Source organism: Cavia porcellus, unplaced genomic scaffold (genome assembly GCF_034190915.1).
Source record: "Cavia porcellus strain 051 isolate PalLab524CR breed Dunkin Hartley unplaced genomic scaffold, mCavPor4.1 scaffold_29, whole genome shotgun sequence".
Classification (NCBI taxonomy): domain Eukaryota; kingdom Metazoa; phylum Chordata; class Mammalia; order Rodentia; family Caviidae; genus Cavia; species Cavia porcellus.
Window position 1 is genome coordinate 37,133,628 of NW_026947512.1, and position 13,680 is coordinate 37,147,307.

The following is a 13,680-nucleotide window of genomic DNA, read 5'->3' on the forward strand; positions in this document are numbered from 1 at the left end:
TTGTTCTAGCCTCTGAGCTGTTGAGAACACCAGGTGGTAGATCTCAGAGATAAAATATTATATAGATCTTTTGTCAGAAACAGACTCCTCCATTGTATGACTTAAATATTTGAGCACACATGCTAGGAACTTTCCAGACACTCTAATGGTTATATACATGAGAGACAGTCAATAAATCCTATCCTCAACTCATCCATGACCAGTGTTAAACAGAGTCTAGCATGTCTAAAACAAAACAAAAATAAGCAAACGAGAAAAGAAAAAAAGACAAGCATGTATAATAAGAGAAGTGAACAAAGCCAGAAAGGAAAGAAAAAGGGTGTACAAGATAACAGCTGATCTTCATAGACCCTGAGTGTCAGAAAACATGAAATTATTTATCTTCCTGATAACCTCATTAAGGGCTGGCACCATGACTTGTTCAACATTATTTCTCTAGTCCTTCATGCAATAAGTCATTTACTTAAGGTGTTTCATAATAAATGTAATAATGATATCTAATATTTATTAAATACTTCTTTGTGATTACATTAGTTTCTATTGCTGCATAAATGACTACTCTAATGGCTTACAGCAATTCCCATTTATTATCACATGGTTCCATAGTGTTCAGGGTCTCCCGAGGCTGAAGTTAAGTTGTCAGCCAGCTGGGCACTTGTCGGGAGGTTCGGGGAGCATCAGCCTCTAAGCTCACTCATGTTGTTGGCCAAATTTAGTTGTTTGGAGCTGAGGCCCCAACTCCCCTGCTGGCTGTCAGCCAGGAGTCTCTATTAGCACCTCAAGGCTGCCCATGGTCCTTCCCACTGGTCCCCTCTCTCTTCAGAGCCATTAACAGTGCTTCAAATCCTTCTCATGCTTGAAATCTCTGGCTTCATCTGCCAGCAACTGAAGGAAGCCCTCCACTTTTCAAAGATCTTATGTGATTAGGTTGGACCCACCTATCCAATCTATCCAATCTTAAAATCTCCATATTTCAAAATAAACTGTGTCTATAAAACATATTCATCATATTCACAGGTTAAGTCATGACATCCTTGGTGACACTTGAGAAAGCTGCCCAACAATGGCAGACACTGTCCCAAGTGTTTTACATTTCATAATTCACCAATCTATACTACAACTTTATAAATCAACCTCTAAGGTAGGCTCTCTTATCCTCTTCATTTTATAGAGGATGCATAGAGAAATAATTAAGTTGTTTGTGAAAGCCTCCTAGCTAATAATTATGTAACCTGATTTCAGAGCCTTATCCCTTATCCACTATTCTCAGTTAGCTATTTCTCAGTTAGCTATTTCTGAGAGTTAACAAATACATTACTAATTGTATTTGGTGTGGGCCTAGGAGACAATGTCTAGGATAAGTAATTCCTTAATTATGATGGAATATTTTGTGTAGTTTTCTATGCTAATTAATCTTCAAAGTGAGTCCATGGAATCTCAAAATCATAGATCTTAAAGAACTGCAAAATTGGTTGGGCATGGTGATACATGCCTATAATCCCAGGAGTCAGCATTTGGGAGGCTGAGTCATGAGGATTGCTGCAAGCCTGGACTCCAAATGAGTTCAAAGCCAGCCTAAACTGCATAGTGAAACTCTGTCTAAAAAAACAAACAAACAAGACCCTGAAAAACATCTAAGAGTCTTCTATAATAAAATTCTCTCTGTTTTCAGATTTCAGCTGTTAGTGAACAACAGCACTAAAACATGGAATTGTAAGCATTTGAGGGCAATTTGAAAATAGTGTAACTCTTTTTCATAGTGAAGCAACATTATAGATTGTCCCTGCCCTCAATCATTCTCCTCCAGGGAAAGCGTGGCAGTGTCCTAAGGCAAATATTGGCAACCATGTGGGATACACCATTATGCTAATTTTGACTTTCGGAAAACACATCTGAGAAATCAAAAGATGTGAAAATTAGCATGTAATAAAGCAAGAAAGAAGAATGGTCAAAATCAGAAATTCCTCATATATGAAATTTTTGTGGCTGGCTCCTTAGGTGACTGATTATCCTCTCATTACTCCACTAGACTAAGATAGAAATAGCACTGAATTTGAAGTCAGAACTGACATGATTTTTAGTCCTGGCTTTGTTTTTTATGAGATCTTGAACAAATCAATTATTTCCTTAATCTTATTCTACCTATAAATAATATCTACCTTCCTGAATTTTAGAAATAATTGAATACATCAAAAATATGTTCCTTTTATAAATTGTAAAATGCACTGTTAATTTTACAAACTGTCATTGTACAATGTAATGATTGATGCAAGAAGAGAGCCATCTTATATAGAGGTCACTTCTCCTAGCATGAAGTTCTAAAATGGACTTTGACTAAGGAAGAGAAATCACAAAGCTGTATATCATTCCTTAGTTCTCTATTGAACAAGCATTTCACAAAGTAGAATCCACTCAAGAAATAAAAAGTAATATCAATGCCATCTTTAGACAGAAATATAGAGGCAAAGAAAAATAGTTTTTAAAAAATTTAATCCAAATATTCCTAATCTCAATCTAATTCATCAAGTCAAACTAAAGCATACCCCTAACTCTGCATAATGCCGGGGGAAAGCTGGTCAACTGATTCACTAACAGGAAGAATCAGCTGGAGTAAGTACCAAAACTTAATTGCATCAAATTAGATAGAATATCAAAATGTTTATCTTCTCAAAATTTTTAACTAAATTATCAAGCACTGTATCAAATTATGTAGTATCGACTGGTCTTAAAAAATATATCTGTCATGCAGTGTACACCAAAGAGAAGAACAATATTTCCTGCATACATGATCACTCAAATACCTTGCTTTTGTCCTAGTAAGATTCATGTTCAGATTTCTGAACTACAGATGCTTTGGAGAATGAATGGATATTGTTTTAAGCCCAAAAATTTGTGGTAATTTGTTACACAGCAGTTTGTCTCAACACTTTTTTCCCACATTGTAATCAAAAGCTTAAAGAAAGTCACCTTTAGAATGCATTAATATAAAAGTAATGACTATAATCCATTAGCTTCTGAGAAACTGAACATTGCCAACTAGCAAGTTCTGGAAAACTCAATGGGTAAGTATATGGTTTAAAGGTAGGAAGCCAGAGCCCTGCAGAAACTTCCTAGCTCTGACAATGAGAACAAGAATGCAGTTCACTACGGTGGAATTAACATGAGCAGCCCTGGAAAGAAATTTGAGCCTGAAGACTGTCTTAATTGTCTGACATAAATACTTGAAACATAGTCCCAGAATAACCTGGAACAGCAAACAAAGCAGGTAAACAGGGTGATGCTTTGGGCTGACCCTGAGAGGGTTCTGACAGTCATGTGCCATGGAAAACTTAATGAGAAATGGTCCCCACATATTATGTGCATACACAGAGACAAACCCTGCATACACAGTGACAAACTTAGGGGCAGAGGCCATGCCTCAACACCTTATAACATCATAATATCGTATGTCATCAATATGAACAAAGTTTAATATTACTATAATATTAATGATATAATGTCATTAATAGAACAAAGTTCAATTAATATTAATAATATTACATCACATTTATTGCTTCTTGAAATGATGAGGCCAAATATTTCAATAAGTATACTTAACACATTTATCTCTTTAACCCAATATTTTAAACAACCAAATATCTGTAGCTATAGTTTAAATCAGTTTTTTAAAAAAGCTGACTCACTGGATGTGCTGGTGCATACCTGTAATCCCAATTCTAGGGAGGCTGAGGCAGAAGAATTGCTGTGAGTTCGAGACCCTGAGATACATAGTGTATTCAAGGCCAGCCTGGAATACACAGTGAGTTCTGGTCTTGAAAAAATAAAAACAACCAATCCCATCTCCCCCCTCAAAAAAGAATTTTTTTTAAGTTAAATCAAAGAACTTTTAAAAGGTTGGAAAGAGTACTACCAACAGAAAAGACTCCAATTAGAACATTTTAAGAGTATAAAGCTATCTCTTTCAGATTATCATTACCTCAGAAGAAAAATCCACCTCCCTCTTTATGCTCCACTGCCTTCGACACTGATAAGGAAATTTACTCTTCAAGTGATCAGAATACTATACCCATATACCATTTTTTGTTGAAAGATACTTTCCTGTTTATATAAATGCTAGAATAGCAATAAAAGGTGGTTTAAAACCTAAGTCGGACCACTTACTAGCTGAGTAATCTTAGACAAGTTTTTTAATTCCTTCGTACCGGGTCCAACTTCCCTATACTCAAAAGTAAATGCAACGGAGACTGAAGTACATGCTCAGATAATATTCAACACAGGAGTAGAAAATGCATGACCCCTGCATTAGCTTCCTAACTGGTCTTCTGACCCAATGTATGCCTACCAACAACGGTCCTCCCTACTGCTGCCAGCAGGACTTCTAAAAGACAGATCCAATTATCTGCCTCCACTGCCAAAACCAAGTATTTGCCATTGCTTATTGAAAATGAATTAAAGTCTTTAGCATGGACCATAATGCCCTTCACAAGCAACCCTCTTGTGAAAGCTCATCTATTCCCAACCTAGGGACAGGCTCTTCATCATGTTCTAGAAGGAATGCTACACATCAGCAAAGGTCTTTGAGTTGTTGATCATAATGTCTCTGACCCAACCTCCTTGTCTTAGTTCAGAAAGATTTGATACAGGAGCTCAAAATATTCAAATGAGGCTTCACCAGAAGGGAAAGGATAAAAGGTATGGATTAAATTATGTGATACACATTTGTAAACATTCTCAAGATTTCCCAAATCAGTACCTGAAAATTCTCTTGCAAACATTTACTGTCAATTAAGGAACATATCTTATAAGCATAAATATTTTATTCCTATTTTCAAGATTAGACCTTTTTTAAGTTGACCTCAATCAGGTACCCAATACACATGTTCTAAAGTCTCCTCCCACCCCCCATGGATATCTGAAACTGCAGATGTATGTAGTACCAAACCCTATATAGATTCTATACATACATAACTATGATGAAGTTTAATTTATAAATTAAATAGAGTGAAAGATTAATAACCCTAGTTCACCACAGATCTTAGCAATCTCAACATACAATTTTTTCTTTCCTAAGAAAAAATGAAAGAAAACTTTCAATTTTTTACCTAAAGGATGCACTATGTTGTATCTGAATTGCCAGCATCACTATTCTAGCCCTTTGGGACTACTATTAAGTAAAATATAGGTTATTTGGCCACAAATCCTGTGATCTTACAACAATCCATCTAATAACTAAGTGTGCTACTAAGTGACAGACAGAGTAAAGCTTGGATGCATTGATGATTATGTCCTGGTAAGACAGAGTGGGTTGGTGTGACATTTTTATCATACTACCTAGAACAGTATACAATTTAGACTTAAGAACTGTTTGTTTTCTGGAATTTTCCATTTCATATCTCCAGACCACAGTTGAACATAGATAACTGAAACTACAGAAAGCAAAACTTCATATTAGGGATAGCTACTATTTCTTATTTTGAAACAAGGCTGTCTTTTCCCTGATTAAGCAAATAAAAAGAAAAATTCTCATTGAAAAATCTACTTTTTAAGTATATTACTTTTAAGCTTATTACTTTTTAAGTAATATACATTTGGATGAGGCAAAAGATGACTAAGCTGCCACTGAGCTTTTTCTTTGTTAATAATGAAGAATTGGTCCAATACATTTAGCATCATGTCAAGTAAGGCTTAGCACGGAAATTGAATAATCCTTTCTAAGAATTAATGTTGATACTTAATATATAAAAACTACTCACTGAAACTGACATTTGTATTATTTAATGAAAATTTCACTAAGCATAAAAACATCACAGAGGGTTGCGAGTTATTCTAAATTGCAGACTGCCAGAAAGCTCAGAAGATGCCAATTTGATTTACAGAATATTAACTAGCATAAAACTTGTCAGAACTATATTTAGTACAGCAGTGAGACCACAGGCACCTCCACTGACATATAAATTTCTTCTGGCTTCTCAGCCCTGGCACACAGAGTGCTACGGGAGTGAGAAAGACCTCTCACTCCACCTGAAGAATCCATCGAATAATTTTATCACAAACATCAGAAGTGACACCTTGCCCCTTCCCCCATGTGGCACAGAGCCTCTTCATATCTGCTAGAGAAAATAACGTGCCTATAAATAACATTTTTCAGGGAAAACTTAAAAAGCAACTCCAAAGCAACCGTACACAGCATCCATCTATCACAATTACTATTCAGTCAGTCTCAAGCACATTATGATAACGAAAATAAAGTTAAAATGGCAAATCATGTTATAATAATGATCTCTTAGTTCTCTCTCTCTCTCTCTCTGTCTGTCTCTCTCTCTGTCTCTCTCTCTCTTTCTCTCTCTCTCTCTCTCTCTCTCTCTCTGTCTCTCTCTCTCTCTCTCATTCTTATAATCATCCTGATGAGGATCTCCATTTCTAATTGATACTTTCAGAGTTGTTTCAGGGAAAATGTAACACACTTTACTAAATAACGAGCTATATTCACACATTTCATACATTTATTCATTATAAGTTCCAAAGAGTAGGAATTTTAGCTGTTTTGTTCATTGACATTCACAGCTCCTAGAGCAAATCTGACAAGAGACAAGGGCTCCACAAACACTTGTTGACTAATTCATTCGTCAGGCATACTGAGTGCTTACGATGCACCAGGCTGCGTGAGAGGGTCTGTGATATAAAGAGTGGTTCATTGAAGATAATTTTCTCACCCCCAAATACATATATCTGAATGTTTTCCTGAAATATCTAATAAACTTCCAAAACTTTATATGACCACTTTACTAAATACCCAGCTCTGTTTTGTGTTGTTTTGTTTTGTTTTGTTTTGCTTTCCTGCAACTGCTGCCCTTTGCATCAAATTATTCTTCCTCTTGCTAGGAGGAAAAGAACTGCCCCATCACTTCTGGCCACCTAATACAAATAAATTCCAATTTACATAAGAATTGACATAAAATTTTACTATTATATAGACTCAGGCACAATAACTATTATTGAAAAAAGGACAAAAGAGAAAAAGAAGGAAACAATCAGATACAAGAGTGTTATCAAAAGTAATAAAAGAACCAGGAAAGCATATTAGATGAGAAGTTCAATTTGAGACCACTTTCATGTAGACCAGCAGGATGAGAAGATAAGAGAAGGTTTTACTTAGCAGCTAGAAGGTCAGTTCCAAAAGAAGTAAAAAGAAGAAAATGAGATTAACATATATTCCTTATTACATTTAAAGAGATATATTAGGCTTTACCACGAAAACTATACACATTCATAAAACATCTGGGTTTAATATTATTTAAATATCCAGGGAATTGTGTGTTAAACAATTCCAACAATCCTGGGAAAGATGTCCAGTGGAATTTATCTCCAGAAAGAATGGACAAAATTAGTGTCATGACTGCTCTCAGCAGTATTCTCCTGATCACAGTCAGACTATTATATTCCCAACAAAGATGAGAGATTTCTAAAAAGCAGAGAAAGAGCAGAGGGAAGAGGAAGCAGGGATGGAGGAAGGCCAGATGGAGCAATCCAGTGCCATTAATCTCAAAATATACATAAGCATAAGGGGCAGTGAATATACATACAAGAGAATCAGGGAAGACTTCTTAGCAAGAGTTATATTCAGAAATTAAGAGCTCTGGACAGCAGAATTAGCCAGAAAAAAACCTATGGGAGCGTTCCAGGGCTACATCAGGAAGAAGCACAGGAAGGAAGCATGTCCTAATTATCTGAAATAGCTCTCTGGAGATTCCATCAGTATGCTCATCGTTAGTGGGTAACTCGTTATTTTGAATTGTGCCACTTTGATTTGATTGATAGTTTGAAACACTAGCCATCATACAATAGTCACAAGCTAGATTTTGCCAGCAAGTCTCTAGTCTCAGATAATATCCCAGTTCTCAGAGCAAAGGCCATTACAATTGTGACTGTTAGTATCATTTACTGAGGCCTACCAGTGAAAGGGAAAAACTCTGATATCATCCTAATCCCTTCGTTGAGTATGGACACTCAGTCCTATATCTATCAGCAACTGAGACCACAACAGATTTTTGTGATAGCCAGAGTTGTATCTTTTAATCTCCATTGATTACTATTAATCACTGTGTATAACTTAACACCACGGGAAGCATCTGAAATGGCCTAGATCTAAGAAGAAAAATCTTTTCTTGTGTTTGTCTAATACAGATCTGAAAACTCATAAGGGTAAGGAAAAGATCCTTTTTCTACCTTGCATTTACTCTTCTGGTTCAAAATTATTACACATTAATGCAATGTGAAAGCAGTCTTTTGTACTTTGAATTCTCAGCCACTTACTCCCTGGTAATAGCTCGAGGAAGTGGAGGTGGGAAAGAAAGGGATCAAGATAAAAAGAAAAGCATCCTGTAACTTCATATAGAAAACTTGAAAGGGACTTTCTGAAATTACCATCACTAAGGTATGCACAGCAGCTAGCACACCCATCTAAATCTTTATGCCCACTAAATAAACCCAAGGGATGAAATTAATTGCTTGATCTAAATTTCACAGAGAAAATTTAAGCTTTTAAATTTGAATTATGGTGTTTCACAAACTATATCCAGTTACTAAAGGTTTTTTGTTTGGTTGGTTGGTTGGTTGGGGGTTTTTTTGTTTGGTTGGTTGGTTGGTTGGCTGGGTTTTGGGTTTTAGGGAAGGGCTGTTTTTGACACAGGGTCTCATTATATAGTCCAGGTTGGCTTTAAACTCATTATGTGGCCCACACTGGCCTCCAACCTACAGCAGTCCTCCTGCCTCAGCCTCCCCCAAGTGCTAGGATTACAGATATGCACCACCACACTAGTCCAGTTTTTATGATACTTGCATAGTTTTTCTCCTCAAATATTTGTTGAATGAGTTCATCAGTGAATGAGAACCAGCGGATAAAAGAAAGAGAAGAGGAAAAATTCAAATATAAGAATATGCAACATAAATATTGAATATTAGACATTAGATACAATTTAAATCACTATTACTACTCAAATAGCTGATAATAGATACCTGATATAAAATGAGCTACCATCTCAGTGAAACTGTTAAGAAACCAAGTGACTGAAAACCAGGTTGTAACACAATTTACTTTTTTTTTTTTTCATATGCTCATGCTCTTGGCCTCTAATCATCTTTTTTCCTTTGCCCAAACCCCACATTTTCCTACTCTCTAGACCCAAAATATTTTCCAAAGTTCAAGAGTGTTAAGAGTTCTTCATTACCTTTGTGCTGGCAATACTCACACCTGAAGCCAACTCCCTACCCATTTATCGCCTAAGGGACTCAACAGCAAGCTACTGAGCTTCTGTGGAGCAAGCACCATGCTTGGCCAGTGCCCAAAATCACCAAGAATACACACCAGCCCCTTCCCCGGAACTTAACGTCTTTGGGGGTAATATGGACGAGCAGATGTCATTACAATACAAATATAGACACACATTTGGAGCTCTGAGACCCAGGATTTAGAATCAGAACTTGCAGTCTAGTTGAGAAGAAAAGTCATTTGAAATTTCAAGAAATTAATGTTTAACAGTTTATGAGAAGTACTTGATGTAAGTGGTTAGAGGAATAGCAGTAAATGGTGACGGCAAAGATAGAATTTAAAGATAAGAAAATGTTAGCCAGATGGAAAGGTAAGGGGAAGGGTCAAGCGAGAGACGAAAGTACGCCTCTGGACCTCCATACCTCAAACTGCACATGTGGAGGCCAGGAGGTAGTGGGTTAATATTCTAATGATATCTGTCTGGAAAGCCTTTATTTTACATAAAACCAAGCAAGCTGACAGCTTTTCTAAGCAGAGTCATACTGTGCTTTTCTCTTTTCTCTTCCATGGGCACATGAAACCATCCTTCCCCATTCCTTCTACCCTTTCACCCTTCAGGGTACAACTTGGAAGTTCATCACGTCCTATTGGAAACGTAACATTCCTACTAAGCATTTTTAAGTTTTCAAGCTGTTTCCATCTATCTGGTTTGTTAGTGCTTGGGTTATCTGTACTATTTCAGTTATCTCTTCTCACTCAGATTATGAGGGGTTTCTTAAGAACAGGATTATCTGAGCATGATCTGACCGACATAGGTTACCTGGGCCTGGGTTCAGGCACAGCACTTTGCCAGGGTAAATGCTTGCTGTTTGTTTAGTAACACAGATTAAGTAAGCAAAATAAGAAAAAAATTACCAGCCTAAATGGCCTAGTGATTAAGGTTCTTAATTATTCTCAAAGAAAAAGAAAGACAACTAAATATTCCTTGATGTCACTGTCTATGTAGAGATCACTGTAACGAGAAAAATATTTAGGTTCTTCTGACCTATAAATAGCATGAATTTGGACTATTTAGATGCAAATGGTTAGGTCACAGTGACACTAAAACCATGTTTACTTCAAGAATAATTCAGTGTGGGGGTCAAGTGTTTATCCTTTTCAAAGAAGGGCTGCAGATACCAGTTCTAGAGTGAAGGAATAGTTTCTTCAATTACTATTTGAAAAAAGAAGCATATTTGGAACATGTGGCAGTAAATTTCCAAAAGACTGCAGCTGCCCAGAAACTGCAAACAAAATTTCTAGTCACAATAAAAGGATTCATGTAGCTGGCTGCCTTGGATAACATTTTTGAAACAAAAATAATTAAGACTAAATTTCGAAAAAGATTATTTTCCTAGAGGCAGCATCAACGAACTTTGTGCTTTTATTCAGTTCACTGATTTACAAAGTTGTGCGTGCATATAATTCAAAACAAGTTCTAGTTTTCTGTGTAAGATGCCCAGTGGCAAAAACATGCATCCCATGGCTCCTAGGTGTCCTTTAATTTAAGAGGAAAATTCCAGCAAAAGTAAAAGCAATACAATCACACCAACACACAAGTGGTGATTTTTTTTTATTTAAAGAGAAAGAAACAAAAAATACATAGAGATAAAAAAAAGGGTAGAAATAATACAGAATTATAGAAAAATAAACAGTAAGAAATCGCCAGTTGATAACTTACATAATGTCATCTTAGAAATAGCTGTTCAGGTTACAAAATTAATGTATGTAAAATGACATTCAAATAGTGACACTGCCAACAGTTCTGCTCAATGATCTAACAAAAACTTAGTAATATGGTTATTAATCCTACACACTTGTTTTATATCTTAAAGAGGGTAATATTAAACATATCAAAACAGAATAGAACAGTTTTAAAAAATTAAAGAAATACAGATTTCACTGTTTATCTAATTGTCTCTAGTTTCTTCCAAATAGTTGTCCCCATCTTCACGCACATTAAATACAACAAGTGGTGATTAAGCAAAGGCATTTTCCTATTCGGGGATGATCTAGCAAGATCAGCTTTCTGCAAGTGACAACTGACACTTGTATCAGGAGCCAGGTGTATATTTTGCCATTTAGGGCTTAGCAGACATTACAAGGCTTGGGCCCCCCTCCAGTATTCACTGTTCCCAATAGCCTATTTCTCAGAGGTTTGTTTAAAAAAAATCTATTAGCTTGACTAACATTTATAAAGCAATGACTATGTTCCAAGCACTGAGCTAAAGCAGAGGTAATTAAATTTAGCTTTGTCCTTGAGGAATAAGTCTAGTGGTGGACTAGGACAAATAGGAACTAACATTCTAATGGTGGAGAAAACCATCTAGAACAAATAATTTTATTAAAGTGCAGTAGGTATGATAATAGAAGCCGGAGAAGAGCACAACAGATCAAGGGAAATAAGACCTGAAAATGGAAAAAATAAGAGGAGCACAAACTTATATATAGTTTTAAGTGTAGGGTAACTCCACTTTGACGCAGAAGAATCAAGGTCACCCAAAACAGTCCAGAGAGGCTGAAATGACCTCTGTCACTTTTAGATAAGCAAGCGAAGACCAAGTCAATTCCAAAAACAACCCACAACACACTTGGTGCTCTCCATGCTTGTGAGGCCCCCAGATTTACCCTTAGCCAACTTCCAGGCCATAGTTACCCAAACAACTTCAGGAAGTGCCTGCAGCCACAAAGTCAACATTCCCAAAAATGCTCTAAATGTTGGATCACTTCACTTTAATACACAGCATCTTGCAGAGGCCAAGAGCTCACATTTACACGAATGGATGGAACCAATTCCTAGTTGTCTTCATCTAAACAGGCTTTTCTTTTTCTGTCAATTTCTATTTCTGCATTTCCTCTTCTTTCCACAAATCCCTTCTCCTATTACAGTACTTCCATCTAAAAGTAGTATTTGAGGGCAGATGAGGTAGTAGAACCAGGATTTGGCAATTAGATGTTCCTGATTCAGACTCTGCCAATAAGAAATTACCTTATTAAGTCGCTAACGTACCTAACTCCCAGTTTCTCTATCTGTAAAATGCAAATAATGTCCCTTAATATACAGTATTACTATCAGGAAAAACTGAGTGTATGTTAAGTTTCCCTAATACCAAAAGGCAATACATGCAAATTACATTCATTTTCTTGATACCTAATTTAAATCCCTGCTTTTCAGTTTACTCTCTTAGGACTCACCTTTACCGTGGCATAGCTGCATTTCCCCAGTTTCTATGAATGATCCACTTGGACAAAATCTGCATTTGAGACACTTTAGACATTTTGGAGAAAACAAGATTAAGAAACCAACGACATTATTAAGCCTGAACTGTCTTAAATTCAATAAAATGATACCAGAACCCAAGTCACTAAATAAAAATGATTATCAATGGTATTTGAGCCTCACAAGTCAGCAATTATGCCTACTGCAGGATTATTTTACTTTTACCATTCCCCACTCATGAGGAAACTTCTGAACAGTTCCCTGTTCTGTAATCTACAAAGCTTCTTATAAATTCATTTGGCTGTGAAGCAAATAATCTACATACTTCAGGAAGGGTGTTCTATCTATGAAATGGTTCCAACACGAGGAAGCACATAGAGGATGGGGAGGGATAGAGCTTTAAGTGGGCTTTAACACAACACTGTATATTGGCATTTTTCAGTCTCACTTGGCATACTCCAGAGGATGTGGCTTTCATGGATCCACAACTTCATTCTCCAAAGTTCCTTAGCCCAGAGCCATCTGAAGTCTCAGTTCTACCCTCTGAAAACTGACTCAGGCTTCCAGGACAAAAACTCTAGTCCTACTCTGCTTTCCCCTTAAGTCTCAGACATCTTCTGTGGCATCTTGCTTCCTTCACCTCCAGTTCCAGTGCTCTGGGCTACTTAAAAAAAAAAAAAAATTCCTGGGCTGGGGATAGAGCTCAGCAGCACAGTGCCTTCCTCGCAAGAACAAGGTTTTGAGTTCAATCCTCAGTACAAAAAAAAAAATTCCCCTCACATTTATGCATCAGACCTCATCCCTCATTCCATACTAAGCTCTTCATGTGTGTTAATTTATTTAAAATTCCAACAAAATTAGGCGGTAGCTACTGTTAATCCCCATTTTACAGTTGAAAGAACCGAAACTCAGAAAGGGTTTAAGAGGTAGAGTTAGGATTCAGACTTCGGTGGTGTATTTCCAGGAGTCTACACTTTCTAAATTTCCTGGAGTCCTGAAGCTTCAGATCACGTGTGCATATTTTTGGTTTTGTAAAAAGAATGTCTTCCGGTGAAATAAGCCTTTGTAAAATGATGCCTCATCTGCTTTTTTTCTTCTTTCCATTGTATCAGATCAACTAATGTTGGTGCTCAAAGCCCTTCTTTCAGGTGGC